This window comes from Papilio xuthus, unplaced genomic scaffold (assembly GCF_000836235.2).
Source record: "Papilio xuthus unplaced genomic scaffold, Pxut_1.1 DF827680.1, whole genome shotgun sequence".
NCBI classification, from domain to species: Eukaryota; Metazoa; Arthropoda; class Insecta; order Lepidoptera; family Papilionidae; genus Papilio; species Papilio xuthus.
Genome location: NW_013530969.1, coordinates 5977436 through 5998503, shown reverse-complemented (window position 1 = coordinate 5998503; position 21068 = coordinate 5977436). Strand labels below are relative to the sequence as shown.

The 21068-nt window shown below is 34.5% G+C and overlaps 1 protein-coding gene across 2 annotated transcripts in view; it reads left to right on the top strand.

Moving 5' to 3' along the window:
• The window catches only part of tow (target of wingless), a 62330-nt gene that overhangs the window by 14612 nt on the left and 26650 nt on the right, over nt 1-21068 (top strand). Inside the window, exon 1 of one of the 2 annotated variants that reach the window (XM_013311855.1) lies at nt 20983-20997. The exons of the other annotated variant lie outside the window; for it this stretch is intronic. The gene's annotated coding sequence lies outside the window, so the exon portion shown is untranslated. Of the gene's footprint in view, nt 1-20982; nt 20998-21068 lie in introns of those variants that run through there. 2 annotated transcript variants of the gene reach the window in all.

Genomic DNA, 21068 nt, shown 5'->3' with positions numbered 1-21068 from the left:
CAAGTATATGCTTAATAAGAATGAAACCTTTGGAATTATTAAGTGATAAATAAGAGAATCCTCAGTATAGATTTAGTACGACAAATCTAGATCAAGCAAATATTTAAATATCTATTGAATTTGAAAACTACATTTCTATATACTAATTAGACGCTTTTCCATATGGTTTACTATCCATGTTTGAGATTAAATACATACAAAAGTTTTCTAATACTCCGTAGAAACTATAGATTGGAACAATCTCAACTTAGGTTAACAGAGTTATATTTAACTCAGTATTATTTGACTTATATCTTTATTATATTTTTCCGACGTTTCTAAATATAAAAAGGATATTTTTACGTATATGTAAATTAGGTAGGACATAAATATTCAACATTCATCTAATTGGATGTAAAGGGAAATTGGGTTACGCTGTTACGAAGCTAAAATGTGAAATAAATGTGTAACACATATTATATTTAATACTCAATTTCTTTAACAAATATATTTACGAATAACCTCATCTTTTCTATAATCGGTACATAAAAAAATTTGCAAGTTTCGGTTACGAATTTCGGGTCACAACTCTTTTAAAATTTCATAGACCAGGGCGCCGGCAACAAGGGGGGCCGCAGGCGCCAGCGTTGGATATTTCCCCCGACACCAAAAAAGAGAGTGCCGCAAAATCTCGCCCAGGGCACCGGAAACTCTAAAACCGGCCCTTTTCGTAAAAATCAACATAGACGGTATATCTTGAATAGATTCTTGCAATATGCTGCTGTGGGAGCGATGCCACATGACATTGGATCGATGTAAAACGGCATTACGTATTTATTAGGGACTTACAGTAGAGGACATTTATTTCCTACCCATTACACCCACACAGAACGTGACTGTTCTCCGGTATTCGCTTCGAGGCGGGAAGCAAATTTAATTCTTAGACTGTACACTGAAATGGAACAACAGGGACGCTTGTTTATCTTCCTAATTGACGTTTTCGCAATTAGCAAAATTAGTGGAGCTCGAAATGATTTTCGGAAGCAACCATCGAATGACGGAGACTAAATTACGTCTTTGTCGATTATTTAGATAAATGTATAATTAAGTTATAAATGATTTATCTGTTTATAAACTACCTGTATTTAGTTTCCATTAATATTCAGTATACTCTGGCTGATGAGCCATTGACAAAATATATATTCATTTTACTTAACAATAAAAAGCATCTAAGTTAACTGTCACTAATCGTGAGTTTCTGCCAAAACACCGACAAAAAAAAACTTGAATTGAATATGGATAGCTACAAAGATAGAGGAAGACCAAAGAAAGTATAGATGGATTGTGTGAAATAGAATATGCGTAAGTAGATTCAGATATGACGAATGTTAGAGATGTATGGAGTACATACTGTGCCGACCATCCGTAGGGATAAGGGCAGGTTGATGATGAGATAAATAAAGTAACTTGTAGAACGTCGGTCGCTCAGGAGTATCAGCGCCATGTACCAATGTGTTTTTCGATTTATATATGTACATTTATTCGACGTTCTTACGGTGAAGGATAACATCGTGATGCAACCTGCACATATCTGCAAAGAAATTCAAAGATATGTGTGAAGTCAACCAACCCGTACTGGACCAGCGTGGTTGACTATGGCCTAGTCACCTATAATTTAGGGTAGGCTCTGAGCCCCGCGGTGGGGACTTATAGTTAGCTGATGATGAAGTAACTTGCATGTACATAACGATTGTTTTGAATTCGATGGTTTTTTTTAGCAATTATCTGTTTGACTTATTACATCTATATTTACGAGTTCATTTCAAAAAAATATGTATGAAATAAAATAGAAAGTGTATTACAAGAATTCTCTCGGGGAACATTTTACCAAAAGCTATTTTCGATGTTATACGTCTCAACGAATCGACGAAAAAATAATGTACAGTGTATGTTCAGCAAACATAATTTTTTATGAATTTTCTTTTGGTAATAAAACAACAATTTTTTTATAAAAAAAAACTATATGTTTTTATACTGATGTTACACCAATGGGTTCTATTATAATTAGTTGTCGCCCACGACTCCGCCCGCGCGGCATAAAAAAAGAAACTTAATTAGTAGCCTATGTATTTTACCAAACTATGTTCTATATCCATGCCAAATAACATGGAGATTCCTTGAATTATACTGGAGATACCTTCTAACCAACATCTATCAATCCATACATCTAAACTTTCGTATTATGAGTAAGATTATTAACAATAATTATTTTTAACAAAACGGTTACCGACGACACGGTTTTTTCAAGTCTATTGTGAGTCCCAAATTAGTTGAATTAATTGTTCAGACAGTAGAATGCAGAACAATGGCACTTAGTACGTAGTAATGACGCACAAATTACTCAGCCGACCCTGTTCACCATACTTTACCAAAAAGGTAACGAAATTATAATAAAATGTTTACCCAGCTGTATATATCGACAAGGATATCTTACCCGGTATAAGTAAAACGGTCAAACTAAATATGACAGCTCACTAACGCCCCCCTGTAAACTATGTCTTTGGTACAGTAGCTGCTATTTTTTTCTATTACATTCTCTATGCCCATGTCGGTTTTACATATTTTCTAATAGACCTAACCGCGATAGCAGCGCCCGTCAAATCGCGTCAAATAACTTGGTTTGACTTTACAATTTAAATTCTTTGTTAGTGTCACTGTTGGGGTGTCGGTGGCTCAGGGCAGGCACTTGACTTGTAATCTACAGGTCCTGGGTTCGAATACCGCCATGTACCAATGTGTTTTTCCATTTCGATTTCGATTTACATATGTACATTTATCCCATATTTTTAGGGTGAAGGAAAACATCGTGATGCAACCTGAACATATCTGCGAAGATCAAAGATATGTGGGAAGTCTACCAACCCGCACTGACTATGGCCTAATCACCCCTAACTTAGGATAGGCTCCGAGGTCCTTGGTGGGGTTGTGTTGTGAGCTGATGATGTTTCACTGACTTTAGGAAGCAACAAACGTTATCACAATTTTTATAATTTCGTAATTCGACTACAGATTCTTGAGTAATTCTTGTAATGCTATGTGGCATTTGTCATCGTTTATTTGGTGAATAGTTTAACAGATTAACGCATAAAATAATATAAAATAAACATAAAATGAATCTTTTCTGATAAAGTAAGCATTTTCTCTACCTTTCTAACAACTCGTCAGCTTCCAAGAAACAGTTATTTTAACATTTAATTTTTAGATCGGAAACAATTATTTCTATTTCTGTACTTTTAATTTGTTCCTTACAATTTAATTTGAGTATAATTTGAGTTGTTGTTGAAGTTTTGTTTGGTATTTATCTTCGATCAAACCAATACTCAATCAACAAAATCAATTTATACTTTGTTATTATAACACTAATATTATAAATGTGATTGTTTAGATGGATGGATGTTTGTTTGTTACAAGGTATCAACAGAACGGCTGAACAGATCCTGTTGAAATTTGGCATAGATGTAGAACATAGTCTCAAAGAACACATAGGTTACTAAACTTATATAAAAACGGCTAAACACTCACGTATATTCGTCCGGTGGCGGCACCGACTAGTGGTACTGGTATTACTGGTATTACTCACTCAGTGAGCGACGGGCCGCGTCCGCGAAATAATACCAGTACCACTCATCCTGATGAAGGGCCAGCGATGGGCTCGAAACTAGTCGGTGTCGCCACCGGACGAATATACGTGAATGTTTAGCCGTTTTTATATCAGTTTAGTAGAATGTCTCACGAAAGTTTGAATAATTCATAGGTACCTTTTTTAAATCCTACGCGAGCGGAGTCGCGGGCGACCGCTTGTGTTTTTGATTAGATTTACTGTCAAATATATTAGTAAATATTACGGATCTAAAAAGTAATATTTTTAATACTATCGTCACATTTTTAACACGAAGCTTGTATGTAACAATGCAACTTAGAATGAGAAAATATAAAAATGTTTTAACTTTCTTTCCAATTTAATTTTATGTATTTGTTTTTAAATAGGTTTAATTTAATATGCAACTATATTTCCAAGGACATAACTGTGAAATTCCTTTATCACAAGGGAAACTTGTTAAGAGCATGTCTACGTTTTAAAGTCCTTTGCCAGAATTGCTGAACTGCCGTAATTGCAGGATTAAAAAAAATATTACTAAGTTTTTATCCCTATTAGGACGGTGTGATATAAAAACTATTTCAAAATTATAAATGATAGTTCACATCCTACCAGCATATCCAGAAATCCCTTCCAAAAAAAAAATTTTTTTTTAGGTACGACTGTCTCCGTAGTGGAAAAGGACGCTAATTTTTTTATTATATTTCTAGCATTGTAAATCATAATTACAAAATATATCAGAGTGCTTGTAAATCTAAAGTCACAAGTGAGACACAATTTAACAAAATTAAATTCAATCGTGTTCAAAAAAAAATGTTTAAAATTGGAATTGGTATTTTCAGTTTTAATACCAGAATGCTAGATGTTGAAGAGTCATCAATCAGTTTTAGATTTGACGCGAGACCCTGCACTATTATTAATGGAATTATATCGATTAGTTTCACGTGCCTGCCAATCCTTATATGAAAAGTGGAGCTTTGGAGTGGAGTGGAGTTAATAAATATGCAAGAGAAAGGTGTATTTGCGTAATTCACATGATTAATAAATATTTCTTGGGCATAACGCAATTTTTCTAATGTTCAAAACATAAACCAAATCTGTTTAAGAGTTTCAAATAAAAATATCCTAGTAATAATACAGACTCAAAATTAAAAAGACAAGAAAAATAATATACGGATTTGAATTTGGAATGCGTCATATTTGACGCATTCCAAATTCAAATTATTTAGTTTTTTTTAAATAACGATATGACGCATTCCAAGTTCAAATTATTTAATTTATTTTTAAATAACACAAGTTGTAAACAATATATTTACAATAGCTGTCGCCCGCGACTCCGTCCGCGCGGGATTAAAAATAGATGTTGGCCGATTCTCAGACCTACTCAATATGCTCACAAAATTCCATGAGAATCGGCCAAGCCGTTTCGGAGGAGTATGGGAACGAAAATTGTGACACGAGAATTTTATGTATAAGATTTGAACTCGTCTTGTTTATTTTATCTTGTTAAATTATTTCAAATGTTATAATTTAATTACTTTATGATTCCACAATACGCGCCAGTTACGTAAGACATCTGCCAAAAGTTTATTGTTAGCGTAAACAGACCAACAGACATGCGGTTTTCGTAACATATCAATTAATGCTGAATCATGATAACTACATACATGCGGCTAACAAAATATTACGTGCGAAGTTATTAGCTTCTTACAAAGCTATTATAAAAAATCAATAGTAAAATTATTAAGTTATTTAGCGTATATTAGGTCAAAATATCCCTTTCAACCATATTGCTATCTCTGTTTTGCCAAAGATAATAGACTGGGATGATGATGTGTTTTATACAGAGATTTTGGTGTAGGAAACCATAGGTCTTTACGTATGATGAAGGATTAAATCGTCTATTGTATATTAATTTATCGTATATTTGTTGTGTGTTCAGAGTTTTATTTTATTGTATAAAATAGGCATTATTTTATTTTACTTTTTTTATGGTTTATAGAACGCAAAACTTATACTTTTTAATAGAACCCGAGTAGGCGTGTAAGCCGACTTCGTGCATGACTGAGAACTTACGCCCGACTTGTACTTATTTTAATTAGTATTAAAATAATTAAAAATTAATAGTTTAGTTAGAACACTTATTAGAAACATTTTTTTAAATTGCTTCTTTGTTTTTATAAGTGAGAAAAAATCGTTACTTGAATTAATTAGTAGAACAATTCAATTTAAACGAACAATATTTTGCCTTAAATATGTAATTTATTCTATAACTAGCTGTCTCACGCGACTCCCTCCGCGTGCATATATAAACTTAATTAGTGTAGCCTATGTGTTCTTTCAGACTATGTTCTATACGTATGCCAAATTTAATCGATAACCGTTCAGCCGTTCTAGAGATATCTTCAAACACCAATCCATCCATCCCCATCACATCTATCTAAACATACGCATTTATAATTTTAGTAAGTTAAATAAAAAGCAGCTCTTCAAGCCATAAATTCGAAAAAAATGAATAAATAGTATCCTATGTCCGTCTCCTGGCTCTAAGCTACCTCCTCACCAATTTTCAGCCATATCGGTAAAGCCGTTCTTGAGTTATAAATAGTGTAACTAACACGACTTTCTTTTATATATATAGATGTTAATTACTCGTACAAAAATGAGACCGGTCTTTAGTATTTTGTTAAGTTGTTATTCATTGGATAAGGCAAACTTTGAAACAGAATCAATATTTCATTTCCATAAACTTGGAAGTTTAACATTGCAACTCTGGGAATCGATATTCGATCAAGTTTTTGAGTTTCTAAACCGATTCGCAACTCTAAAGGGTCGAGAAGTTTATAAGGTATTGAATGGTCGCCGTCGGTGTAATTACTTCGCAAACCCGACTTTTATTTCCAATCCTAGTAGTTTTATAGATTTATAACCACTGTGTTTATTTTGTTATATTTAGGTTTGGGAATAGAGCTTTGGATATAACTTTTAAATGATACGTGAGGCTTAGGCTAGCAAATTAGTAACACAGAAAATTAAATAGTAATCAATATAAATAAGTAGCTGTCGTCCGCGATTGCGTCCGCGCGGAATTAAAAAAAAATAGTAGACTATGTGCTCTTCCAGGCTATGTTCTACTTGTATCACAAATATCAGTGAGATTCATGATCCGTTCTGGATATACGTTCTAACAAATATCCATCCATCTAAACCAGTGATTCCCGGACTTATTTTGTCTACTGCCCACTTTGAGAATAAATATTTTTAGCGCCCCCATATTTTCACATATTTAAAACCACTATAACTTTAAATTAAATTAATGAATTATTGTGTCCTATATATGTATATTAACGGACAATTCTAAACGAAACTTTTACTATAACCCGCAACTTGAGACCTGCAGCGCCCACAAGAGCCCCCTTGTGGGCGCTGCCGGTCGCCCGTTATCGCCCATTTTGGGAAAGACTGATCGAAACTTTCGCATTTATAATATTACTAAGATACATTTTAGTTTATTCCAGAAAGATCGTTGTCTGTCTGACTCTATAACAAAACGTATCGACTTCTATTTGATTGGAAACCTTACATGTTAAATTCAACCAACAAACCAGTAGATCAACATTATATGGGTTCTATTGAATAGGCATCGTTTTAACATTAAACTTTTATCGTGGTTTGATACTTCGATCCCGCCATGTACCAATGTGTTTTTCGATTTCCGATTTACATATGTACATTTATCCGACGTTCTTACGGTGAAGGAAAACATCGTGATGCAACCTGCACATATCAGAGAAGTAATTCAAAGATATGTGGGAAGTCAACCAACCCGCACTTGGCCAGCGTGGTTGACTATGGCCTAATCACCCTTGACTTAGGGTAGGTTCCGAGCCCCCCGATGGGGACGTATAGTAAGCTGATGAAGATGATACTTGGATACAGTTCACTAATTAAAGAATTGATTTTGTTTACACATTAAAGTTATTTGATTAAATATGAACCTGCTCATTATAATTCTAAAACACTCGTTAGTTTTGTTGATTCATTCTGAAATTAGTAGCCTAAAATACAGATAACTTAAGTTACTTTATTTACGTAACATTTTTTTTGTTAATATGCACCAATTATTATTCTTTTAATTTTCTTTTAATTGAAGGAATGAATTTAAGGCTATCAATACTCTCTCTCCCTCTCTTTTTCCTTTCCTCTCTCTCTCTCTTCAACCATATGACTCCTACTACTGGACATAGACCTCGCTCAAAGATCGCCTTTTAATCAATACTCACACGTACAAAATCAATACTTATGAGAATTGTAAATTAGGATTGCAAGACATCTCTTCACTCTAATAATTAACTAAACTACGAGTATATTGTTCTCTTCAAGTCCTATATAACAATGAGTCTAGGAGAATCTGAAGCTATGTTTACATAACTTTTTTATATAAATAGATCTGTTAGATATAATAAAATTAAATCGCTAAGCTATAAGACCTTGCTAATGTAATCCATTTCACGACTAGCTTACCTTATCCACTTATATTTATATTCTAACACTATAATGGGAAATACTATTGAACAAATTACATATAATTCATTAAAGGCCGGCAACGCATCTACAGTTCCTCTGGTGTTGCAGATGTCCATGGGTGTCGATGATCACCTTGGTGTTCCCGCCGCTCGTTTGCCCCCTTCTCTTATAAAAAAAAAATAATAATAATTCACCGAAGACATGCGTGAAGAGGAAGCAATTCCGCGTTTCGTCTGATGAGTGTGTGCCCGGAGGCCTAATTTAGTCCTCTTTCCCTTCCCACCCTTTTTCTTATAAGGAAAGGATGGGAAGTGAAAGTGGACTTTCCGGATGAGAGGATGCATGGGAGGGAAAAATATTTTCTTTCCGTGCATTCTCTCCATGATTTCAGGTGGCCGCTCGCTCGTTTGCCACCTTATGATATTAAAAAAAACATAATTTACAGCTAATCTGAAGTCATATGATTTTAGGAGTCTTTTAGCTCCCGAAGATCTTTGCCCGCCTCATCCATCCAACCGTACTGTGGAGGGCTAACATGGATACGCGTTTGACACCTTGAACATCATTTCGACATGTATTTGGGCCGCTGCGTCAACCTAGTCAGTAGTTTTTGTAGTGTAGGTTTCACATATTAATCTAGTTATGTTTTTAAAACTGTAAAATTATGTGCTGATTTCTTGCTGTTACATAATACATAGGACCTTCCCGTGACTTTGTGACTGGGACCGTTCTCAGTTATGTAATAAATACGTCCAGTGTCTGTCCTGACACTTTCGTTGGATTCCAAGCGGGCGATATCGACCGCGTGGGAACATTGCCTACTCGTACTTGTCGCAAATTACTACAGTTTATAGTGATATACAAACGCTTAAAACGAATCTTGGATGGATGTTTGTTTGAAGGTACCTCCAGAACGGCTGAACCGGTCTCGATAGAATTTGGCATACACATAGAACACAGTCTGGAAGAACACATAGGCTACATATTGTTTTTTTTAATTCCGCGCGGACGGATTCGCGTGCAACATCTAGTAAGTAACATGTATGTAGTTTCCTAAGCATTTAAACAATATCATTTTTAAACGATTTCAAAACCGGAATAGGTTTTCAATTAGTCTGTATGATTTTCGTAGAAATAAAGTAAATTATTGAGTGTCTCCTTGCTCTTTTATCTCTCTCAGTCTAATTTAATAAAATGCGATAGTAATATTATGTTTTTGGATCGGTGCTTCAGTGGAAATCAACGTTTAATATCATTGAGTACTGAAGTGTTAAGATAGAACTAAAGATCCATAAGGGATTCATTGCCGTTCGCTTTTATCGTCCTACTTGTCCAAGAAATTAATTTGAACACTAAGATATTATATTAAACATGACAAGCGCATGTTGAGTTGCAATATTTCAATATAAAACCTCTTTGAGCAACGTAAATTATATTAGAAATAAAATTGAAGCGTGCAATGTAGCGGATCTGAGGTTAATACATGGCGAAGCAAGATGGCGCGGTAGTGGCTAATCGGGTTAGTCGGAGCAATCTACGGAAGCGGCTTCGCCACTTATTTCATTATTTTAAAATTACTACGGAGATTTAGTTTTTAACTTCAACCCCAAGGGTTTATTTTCAATTATTTATGTATTTGATATTATTATCCGCTACGATATTACGTTATAGTTAATGTTTATCTTACTAATATTATAAATGCGAAAGGAAAGATAAATGGATGGAGATGTTAGAATGTATGTCTGGTACGACTCAACGGATCTCGATGAATTTTGGCACAAATGTAGAACATAATCTGGAAGAACATATAGGCTTCTATTTTTTTACACAGACAGAGTCGCGGGCAAAAGCTAGTTTTTAATAAGTTATATCCGAATACTTCTCTCGATTCAAGAACTTAGATGACAATTTACACGTTTGCTATTTACTTTTATTATGTCAACTTTCAAAAGGTGCCTGTCTTGAGTCGTTCATAAAACTTTATCGTAATCGCTTAACAAGAACTTGAAAGACATTAAGTAAGCTTGGAAACAGTTATTCCAAAAAGTTATTTATATTTAAAATTAAAACTTTTTTTATATGAAAAGGAGGCAAACGAGCGAGCGGCCACCTGAAATCGCTGAAATAGCGAAGTGACCGTTGCCCATAGACATACGCAATTGCATATGCGTTGCCTATCCTAAATCGACGGAGTAGAGGATGCACAGAAAGAAAATATCTTCTCTTTCCATGCATCCTCTCATCCGGAAAGTCCACTTACACTTCCCATCTTTTCCTTATAAAGAAAAGGATGGGAAGGGAAAGATCACTAAATTAGGCCTCCGGGACGCACACTCATCAGACGAAACGCGGAATTGCTTCCACTTCACGCCTGTCTTCTGTGTGGTCGTGGTATTTCAGCGGGCGAGCCAGGACAATTCGTGCGAAGATGTTAAAGCGGCCTCTACCACTGTTAAAAGACAAGACTAGTTATTAGTTATTTATTAGTTAATTTTCACGAGCTAAAAAGCTATTAATATCACCCTTTAGGTTATTTTTATAACGACAACTTATTGCTGACGTCAGCAGCTAGTATATTAACTAAATGATTGATATCGTTAAGTTTTCTTATGCGTGGGTGTTATACAAAGCTCAGCCCACTCACATCGAAACAAACACCTGAAAACTCGTTATTTTCGCGATCAGTTTTGTCTTATAATGACGTCAATATTTGTAAATATAATTTGTGTTATGTCAAAAGTAAATTTATTTTGGGCTCACGTCCACTATAGCACTTATACGTCGATATAGGTTTTTTATTCTTCACAACTGTTCTTTCGTTCGTTTCTGCCATATGCCGCCCACCGCTGTACATAGACTTTCCCAGCACTGTACCAAAAAAATAAAGAAATTATCTCTTTTGCACTACAATTAAGCAATCTTTGCTATGGTATGTCTTAACTTATTGATGTCCCCGTAGTGAGACAGAGGGCGTCCACAGTTGACCAGCTCGCTCTATCTTGGGCTTTTCCTTGGTCTCGGATCATGTCAGTCCGATTGTCGTCACATCAGCTGCCATGACATGGTATACATTTAATGAAATTGGATTTTTTGTATGTAAAAATTGAGCCAGTATTATTAAAGTGTCAATTTACATAGTAATCCATTTGACACAATGAAATGCACTCGGGACAACATGAAGTGAGTGTTTCAAAAGCTGATACAGCGTTTTACGGCCTTAATATGTTAATAAAGCGCTGTATACCGCAATTATTATACTGTAAATGGTGTTCCTGGACAAAGTACTGGCACTTTCATATTACCATAACCTTTAATAGTTTAAATGTATTGACATTCGAACATCTCGAAGCTATTAGCGCCATTTAGTATAGAGCTGAAAAACCGACAACCCAAGGATCGCTTCTTAAAATAGTCTAAACGGATCTCTGAAGTCTATGGAAGACTCTCCGGAGGTTTAAAGGACATTAAGTTGAGTATTCACAATAAGGACTTCATCGAAACCAGAAATTTTTTGAAATAAAAGTTTGGGAATCTCTGGTTTTGACAATTTATTTTTATTTTTTAATTATAATGCGCGACGTTATTGTAAAACCGTTTGAACAGTTTAACTATAGAAGTCGGACTCTATGGAGTGTAGTCAAAGTAAATTCAGTTCCAATATCAAAGCGATGATACCTCGTTATTAAAGTTTTTAATTTGTAAAGTCTCGAGTGGTCCGTACCACTGAAGTGTATCTTTAACAATGAACAAAAACAAAAAGGAAATCTGTTTAAAAGTACATAACAGTCTCGTTCAAATATTTTATAATGACTCGATACTATATTAAAGAAAATACTATGTTTTGACACGGGTGCTATAACCAAATCGATAGATATTTACTTACTTACTCCACTGGCGCATCAACCCAAAGTGAGTCTTGGACTCCGACACAAGAAATCGCCAAAGTCCCCTGTCTTACGCCTTTTCCTGCCAGTCCATCGCTTGTAGCTCCCGCAGATCGATAGATAAGATGTAGTTTATTAAAATCGAAACATATAAGTAATTTTTGAATCTTAGGTTAAGCAGACACGATATTCTTTCGTTACATGACCTAGTATGGCTCTTTAAGAATAAAAAAATGGATGTACTTCTTTTTATTCTATTGTAATTTCCATTTGAAACTCAAGCCCTGCGAAATTACGTAACGTTTAATGATATAATTTAAATATCTATAAACTTAAGAACAAGTAAACGAAGCGTTACTTAAATAATAAATAAAAAGTTCGTATTTATCTTTTAAGTTGAAAGTTTTCTCTTCGATTTCATCCAGGAACTAACTTAAAACATTTCGTTGCTGCTTTGTTTCGAAAGTACACAAATTCAAATCCACAATTCTATTTCCAGACGAGGAATAGGGAAATGAAAGAACGCATCACGGAACAATTTTATTTTATTCCGTAAAAACTTTTTAATGGAATTACTTTAGGTTTTCGAAATAATAAATAAAAATTGCTTACAACAATATTTTTCGGAGTAAAATATTCAACTTCTCTGTACTTTTACTAAACTCTTTAATAGTACTGCTTACTATTGTTCTTTTCAAATATCTTGGATGACCAAGGTCATCGGTACACTGCGGAGTGTTCCCCTTTACTACATCTATACATACAGCAATTCCGCGTTTCGTCTGATGAGTGTGCGTCCCGGAGGTCTAATTTAGTCCTCTTTCTCTTCCCATCCTTTTCTTTATAAGGAAAGGATGGAAAGTGGAAGTGGACTTTCCGGGTGAGAGGATGCATGGAAAGGGAAAATATTTTCTTTCTTTGCATCCTCTCCTCAGTCGATTAAAGGTAGGCAATGCATTTGCAATTGCGTATGTCTATGGGCAACGATCACTTCGCTATTACAGCGATTTCAGGTGACCGCTTGCTCGTTTGCCATCTTATGATATAAAAAAACTGAAATCCGCTTTTAGCTTGATAAATAAAATTGAAATATCCCTAAAAATGTTTTTACATAAAACATAGGAAGAAAAACAAATAAAGAAAAAAATATTTTCAACAAAAAGGCGCTAATCATTTAACGTAAATAAACAAATTGATGTAGCTTGTTAAAAAACAAGGCGTTAAAAAAAACAATTGATGTTATCGTCTAGGGTGTTGCGTGTGAATTCCTCGGATGTTTGTTTTATGAGTTTCGTAATTTAAATTGTTAGAGTTACTGTGAGTTTTCATTGCAGAAACATTTAAATAAAAACATACATTGGTCTTTATCTTAAAATAAGTAATAAAATTTAGTTTTGGTCCAAGAAAGTCCCGTTTTTTTCCGTTGACATTAATTAGATAACCTTAATCCTAATTAGAAACGTCCCACGCGTTTTAAATCTATTTTAGTGTAGATCGTTTTTAGAATTCACGCCAATTCCATTACCAGGTTTCCGATGAAGGAAGTCAACTGACAGTCGCAGATTTAAATAATTTTCAATTTAGTAATAACTGAACCCTCACAGTGACATTAATAGCAGAGACAATTGAACCATTGTTGAATTGAGTTAAATGCATATCTCTAACCGTGGGTTTCTGAGTCCAAAATCTCCGTTTAAAATATAATTATGACAATGTAATTTATACAGAGATTTTCATAGATATGATTAATCGTAGGCTTTCGAAATGCAATCTTAACGAATAAAAAACAAAGAACTTATAACGAAAGCAGTTTTTAAAACATGCTCTTTTATCATCACGTCATCCATAATATCAATCACCGGCTGTCAAAGGGTTAAAACACGTGTTTTAACGAAATAGTGTTCAACTGTATTTTTTGTTTTGCGTTTTTAGAACACACTCCGGCGAATATTGTTTCATTCATTTTATATAGGTCAAATTATGAATTTAAATATTTTCAAAGCGGCCAGCTACAAAATCATTGAACCAAAGTATACTTGAATTAACCTTTTTACTGAAATATGTTTTAATTTCAATAAAAGTTTTATTGAAGCACTATTGTAAATTGGTTAAATATAAATAAAGAAATAAAAAATTTGCATTTTCTATTACCTGGAAGCGTTCTGAACAAATGAATGTGGCCCGAAAGAATTACACTTGTCTATTAGCATTTTTATAAGACTCTTTTAAGAATTTTCAAGAGATAATAAAAAGTCTTTGTCAAAGACTTTTATTCAGTGAAATTATCATCATCATCAGCTCACTATACGTCCCAACGAAGGGGCCCGGAGCTTACCCTACGTTAAGGGTATTAGGCCATAGTCAACCACGCTGGCCAAGTGCGGGTTGGTTGACTTCACACATATATTTGTATTTCTTCTCAGATATGTGCAGGTTGCATCACGATGTTTTCCTTCACCGTAAGAACGTGGGATAAATGTACATATGTTAAACGGAAATCGGAAAACACATTGGTACATGGCGGGATTCGAACCCAGGACCTGCAGATTGCAAATCCAATGCTTGACTCACTGAGCAACTGACGCTCTTCGGTGGAATGTCATTCGTAAATTACCATGCAGTTACATTGAAAACAAGTCATAAGAACATACATATGCGTAATTTAAATTTAGAACAAAACGTCACAAAAGCGCGCCAAATAAATAGTGATTAATAAATTCTGCTATTCAAATGTTTTAAGATGATTCTACAATTTTTTTTGTTACCTGTGGCTCAATTCTCAGCCTTCCTTTTTCAGAAATATTTACCGAATAATCGTAATCTTGAAGCGTGAAAAGATTTATAGGCTTAGGATTTTTACGTCAGCGACTTGTGACGTCATATAACCTTAAACGAGGCGTTTCGAGGCTACCAAAAGTGACAACAGGATCAGGTTATCGTTAAATGTATTACTAAAGAATAAATATTAAAAATATACCATTTTTTTGTACGACAAGTCTCTGTTTTTTTTCTTTATCTATTTTTACTTAAAGATAGTAATTTTTAATTATATACGAAAAATATATATTATTGTTTCTGTTTTGTTAACTTATTAGTTGTTAACTTTAAATAGACACACATTTTATAAAATTAGTCATTAATAAAAGCAAAAAAGTCCTAAATTTTCGTAACGCATTTTCAACTTAAACTCAAAATGTACTAAACTTCTAGTCAGTTTAAAAAATAATAAAAAAATCCTGCAAGCTAAACCTTTCGATAAAAAAAATCAAAATAGGAACACCAGGGTCGGAGTTACGCGGTAACACACATAAAAAAAGATACAGACGAATTGCTAACATCCTCCTTTTTGAAGAAAAGTAGTTAACAGTTTAAACATTTTAAATGTTTTATTTTAACGAAATAAGTTTATTCAAATTCAAATAGATAGTTAAGTTTGAATGCAATTTAACTTTATTAAGACCAAACCAACAAACTCTTGGTAAACAAATTTCTTGATAGAACTTAAATGGACTTGTTTCTATGATTATTAAGCAAACCAAATCAAGTCTTTATTTTCACAGACACTAACATTGTTAAAATAAATATTATAGTATATAAAATATACTAAAATTACGTGTAAAATGGAACTATGGCTTCTTAATAATGTACATATGTAGTACCAACCGTGTAAAACGGCGGGAGAAAGTGTAACAGTGTTAACAGTGGTAGAGCCCGCTTTAACATCTTCGCACGAATTGGCCCGGCTCGCCCGGTGAAACACCACGACCACATAGAAGACAGGCGTGAAGTGGAAGCTATTCCGCGTTTCATCTGATGAGTGTGCGTCCCGGTGGCCTAATTTAGTCCTCTTTCCCTTCCCACCCTTTTTCTTATAAGGAAAGGATGGGAAGAGGGAGTGGACTTTTCGGATGAGTGGATGCATGGAAAGGGAATTTTTTTTCTTTCTGTGCATCCTCTTCTCCGTCGATTAAAGGTAGGCAACGCATATGAAACTGCGTGTCTATGGGCAACGGTCACTTCGCTATTTCAGCAATTTCAGGTGGCCGCTCGCTCGTTGCCACCTTATGATATAAAAAAAGTAATAATGAAAATTAAAAAAAAAACAGTTCAATAGTCGAAAGTCGATTAGTATATAAGGAAGAATATTATAATTTTTAAACGAACTTATTAATTTAAATAAAGCCTATTAGTAACAGCTTTTAATAGAATTAATTTTAAAGGCCTTTGATCTGCCGACGCAGACCTTTCCTCGTACACGTCGATAAATTAACAATCAAGCTAAAAGAGATAACTTTACCCTCTTTCTACACCCTTAATTATATTTGAAGGCTGTGTTAACGATCAGATGTAGAATGGCTTTTTAATGCCTATTTTAAAAGTAAACTTGGGATTCCACTGCTGAATCAAATGTCATCTGTCTCATTCTCTTTGAATAAAAACACATATAAACAAACACAGATATTTAGCCAATGGAAGTACAGTAATACCTTTAATTTTACTAAGTGTAGAACGTTTGTATTTTCAACTAGCTGACGCCCGCAACTCTGACCGCGCGTTTTTAAAAAGATTTCACCGAGATCTATAGAACCGTTCTGGAGATTTTAAACAAACATCCATCCATTTAAGCGTTTGCATTAATATTATTAGTAAGAATTATTAAGAAACGTAAAAATATTCATTCTATACAAGTTAAACATGTTTAACAAGCAGTCTGGTTTCATCGGAGAGCAATAAAATGTAACAAATTCCACTCGATTTAAAAGCTGAACACGAGTCTCACTAGATCTAGGCTTAACAAGTGAAAATCGCTTCGTATGCACAAATTTTCTAGCACACTCATATTGAGCCAGAAAGTCTGCGCCCCGAACTAAAATTCTGTTTACTTTTTACTTCAGAGAGCGGATTTGCTTTTATTGTAATCAGTTTTTCTTTCAGAGTTCATTTAGAAAATGATGGATCTCGTATTTCGATGATTATATACATTTTAGGTTACATTATTGTGATTTCAAAGATAAATCTATATATATAAAAGAAAGTCGTGTTAGTTACACTATTTATAACTCAAGAACGGCTTTACCGATATGCCTGAAAATTGGTGAGGAGATAGCTTAGAGCCAGGAGACGGACATAGGACACTATTTATTATTCAAAAAAAATATTTAACTTACTAATATTGTAAATGCGAATGGTTAGATGGGTGTGATGTGGATGGATGGGTGGGCTACACTAATTAACTTTTTTACATATCCACGCGGACGGAGTTGCGGTTAACAGCTAGTTTATCATAAAAAAATGAACTTATTGTCATGTATGGATGTAAGCAGCAGGGAACTTTGAAAATCCAAATCTAAATAAGCGTCGATCAAAAGAAATGGATGCTTGAAACGTTTTCTTTTAATTTGAAATGAGAATAAAGAAATATTGTTTGTAAAAGATTAAATGGTCACCTTCTATTATAATAGTAAAGTAATCTATAGATATTTGATAAATAGGACAAATTTTATTATTGGTTTCTTTGCTTTTAAGTAGACTTCGAAGTTACTAAAGCTATTTGAAAAATTCTTTCACTTTTTGGCATAATTATTACTAGATTTTTTAATTCCGTGTAGACGAAGTTGCAGGCAACAGCTATTAATAATAATTAAATTCTGGTAGATACAAGCGCAACGTAAATATTTGCGGGTAAATGCTCTACGTCCGAACATCCGCGCATTCCGTCTGTCAGATAACAGATCGATGCATTCCATACCAGCTTCCAATGCGGTGAAAGCTCTACAATATTCTGGATATTACAAATTTTCTTTACCAAGTTATAAATTAATATACTTCGTGGGAATAACTTTAAACCAACTCGAAGAGTCTCTGGACATTTCAACGTTCATTAGGCCAAGTTTTGTCTTCTTAAACATAAAAATAATTAAAGAAAACAAATAATCATTTTCCAGTCCTTATCTCCACTCTGTATCGGGTCTCTGAAGAACTAATATATTCAAAAATTAAATTATTACTAGATAAGATAGCCAATACATGCTAATAAATACATAAAACTAATATACTTTTTTTATATCAAAAGGTGGCAAACGAGCGAGCGGCCACCTGAAATCGCTGAAATAGCGAAGTGACCGTTGCCCATAGACATACGCATTTTCATATGCGTTGCCTACCTTAAATCGACGAAGGAGAGGATGCAAAGAAAGAAAATATCTTTCCTTTTCATGCATCCTCTCATCCGGAAAGTCCATTTCCACTTCCTTCCTTATAAGAAAAAGGGTGGGGAGGGAAAGAGGACTAAATTAGGCCTCCGGGACAAAATACTGTAAGTATATAAGCGCAGACTCCAGTTAACTTTATGTGCAATCGAATCCGGCGCACTGTAAGTCCGAATCATTTACCGTTTCCGTACTAAAAGATACTCGAGAGAGGATTTACGACATAAACAATGTAAAACCAAATACTTTATGAGGCGTTTATTTGTGTACAGTCCGCACAAGCGTGTTGGCTACGTTGTGAATCATTTTTACACGCCGTTACGGTATCCTCGGTACTGGTTTCACACGAGGGCAGAACATTGACGCAGAGTAGTTGGACATTGCAGTACTATTGTTTGAACGCAAACGTTGACCGTGAATTTCAACTGTCATAGTATATGTAATATACGGAAACCATTTTCATTATTGTTATCACATTTTGAACTAAGAGAAAGCCATATTGTTGTTAATACAGGTGTTGGAAAATGCTAACTCACCTTGAAACAGATCAGTAATGTTTCACAGTAAATGTGCGTTTAGTAGCCATACTGAACTATGTACTGCTCTGTGATTCTGCCTTCGTGTTAAACTGCCATAAGCATACATCAACCTTCACCAAGCTGACGGATAACAGCTTTTTACGTTACCGCAAATCAATTTTTCTTACAATGTACCAAAACATGAGGTGTTAAAATTATTTTATACCGCTGACCTGGTATAATAAGATATGATACAGTACTAACGAGATGATGAGAAACAAACATTATTATAGTTTTTTAAATTTTGTATTTACTGTATGCGATTCAAATAATTCATAGAATTCAACTTAGGTATTTCATATTATTCATAACTAGCTGTCTCGCCGGCGACTCCGTCCGCGCGGAATTAAAAAAAATAGTAGTAGCCTTCCACACTATATCTGTGCCAAATTTCATCAAGATACGTTGAGCCGTTCCGGAGATACCTTCTAACAAACATCAATCCGTGCGTGCGGGAGCGTTGGTGACTCAGTGGTCAAGCACTTGCAATCTGCAGGTCCTGGGTTTGAATCCCGCCATGTACCAATGTGTTTTTCGATTTCCGATTTACTTATGTACATTTATCCGACGTTCTTACGGTAAAGGAAAACATCGTGATGCAACCTGCACATATCTGAGAAGAAATTATATGTGTGAAGTCAACCAACCCGCACTGGGTCAGCGTGGTTGACTTTGGCCTAGTCACCCGTGTCTTAGGGTAGGCTCCGAGCCCCTCAGTGGGGACGTATAGTGAGCTGATGATATAAACATCTATTCATCCGTCCATCTAAACTTTCGCATTTATAATATTAGTAAGATTTTCATGTAAAAACAATGGTTTTTTAAAACCAATGATCGTTATTGTATATATCCAAAGGCGTAGACATTTTTCAACTGTTTAATTTTTAAAATAAAACACCGTTGTATTAATTAAAGGTTCATAAAACAACTGTTCCCAGTTAACCTTGTTAGTTTAGTCTCCGTACAATTTACACCATTTTATTGATTCAGCTCTGTTACAGACTGTGTAAACTTCTGTTTTGCATTTGTTTATGTTACGTGTACAATAGGTGTGATACCCGCATTAATATAATGAGGTAGACAGAGGTAGACACAACTTATATATAAATCTATTTCTTGTCAAAATTTGTTTAAATATATGTAACATTCCATAAAAATTGTCATCTCCGGAATGTCCACATCAGACGAAACGCGGAATTGCTTCCACTTTACGAATGTCTTCTGTGTGGTCGTGGTATTTCACCGGGCCAGCCGGGCCAATTCGTGCGATGTTAAAGCGGACTCTACCACTGTTATTAGAGCTATCGCTCTCGTGAAGATTACGTTACGAGCGAAGAACGAAGGATGAATGAGTGAAATTAGAACTTTTCATTTTCCATGATCCTTATTCATACTTTCGTCTCTTTTCCTATTCTTTTTCCATGTCCGTATTATGGATTTACTAATAAAATTCTGCATTGCTTTGCTTTGTTAACAGATATGTTACTAAACTTCTAAGCTATTATTAAAGGTAAAAATGTCACAATACTCAACAATTCTGTTACACTGTTAGATTTAAAATCACCCCTGTTCTAGCATAAATATTGAACAAAAGCGTCTTTACACGGCTGGATGTGTGCAAGCTAATCTTTAATGACATACACAATAGAATCTAATTCACATAGGGGGTTACAACAATTGCCTGAATCGTCAAAAGATACAACGCTATAAGGCAACCACTTTAAACAACAAAGCATCTCGGCCTCTCGATTTTAAAGGGTTTGCCGGTGAAAGACTAGTAAGGGGTCCCACTCCTCAATACTTAATCATTCAGGGGTTTGACTATGTGCGTTGTGGTTTTAGAACGCTACTAGATTATTATTAATTATTTGTGTAGATCTTTATAAAATTTATTCAGATTGAATTTCTCCATATAAAATCGATGGATTCTAGCAAGTTGAGTAGTATAAATACTCCTTTCATGAGAACTTTATCAAATAATAGATTGTATGTCAGGAAATGATAATTTCAGTTTAAATATATCGTTATCCTTGTCATTAATTTTGATAAAATAGAGATAACAATATTTTTTAAACCGAGACTTTGGTTGTAATCCACGGTTAGACTCGCTTTTTGAACGCTCGTTTCATGTATAGTTCAACAAAGTAATAAATACGTTTAAAGTAAGTAACCAAATAAGAAAGCTCAGTACCTCAACAAGGTTTGCTGACTTTTTACTTGTCTTAATGTTCCA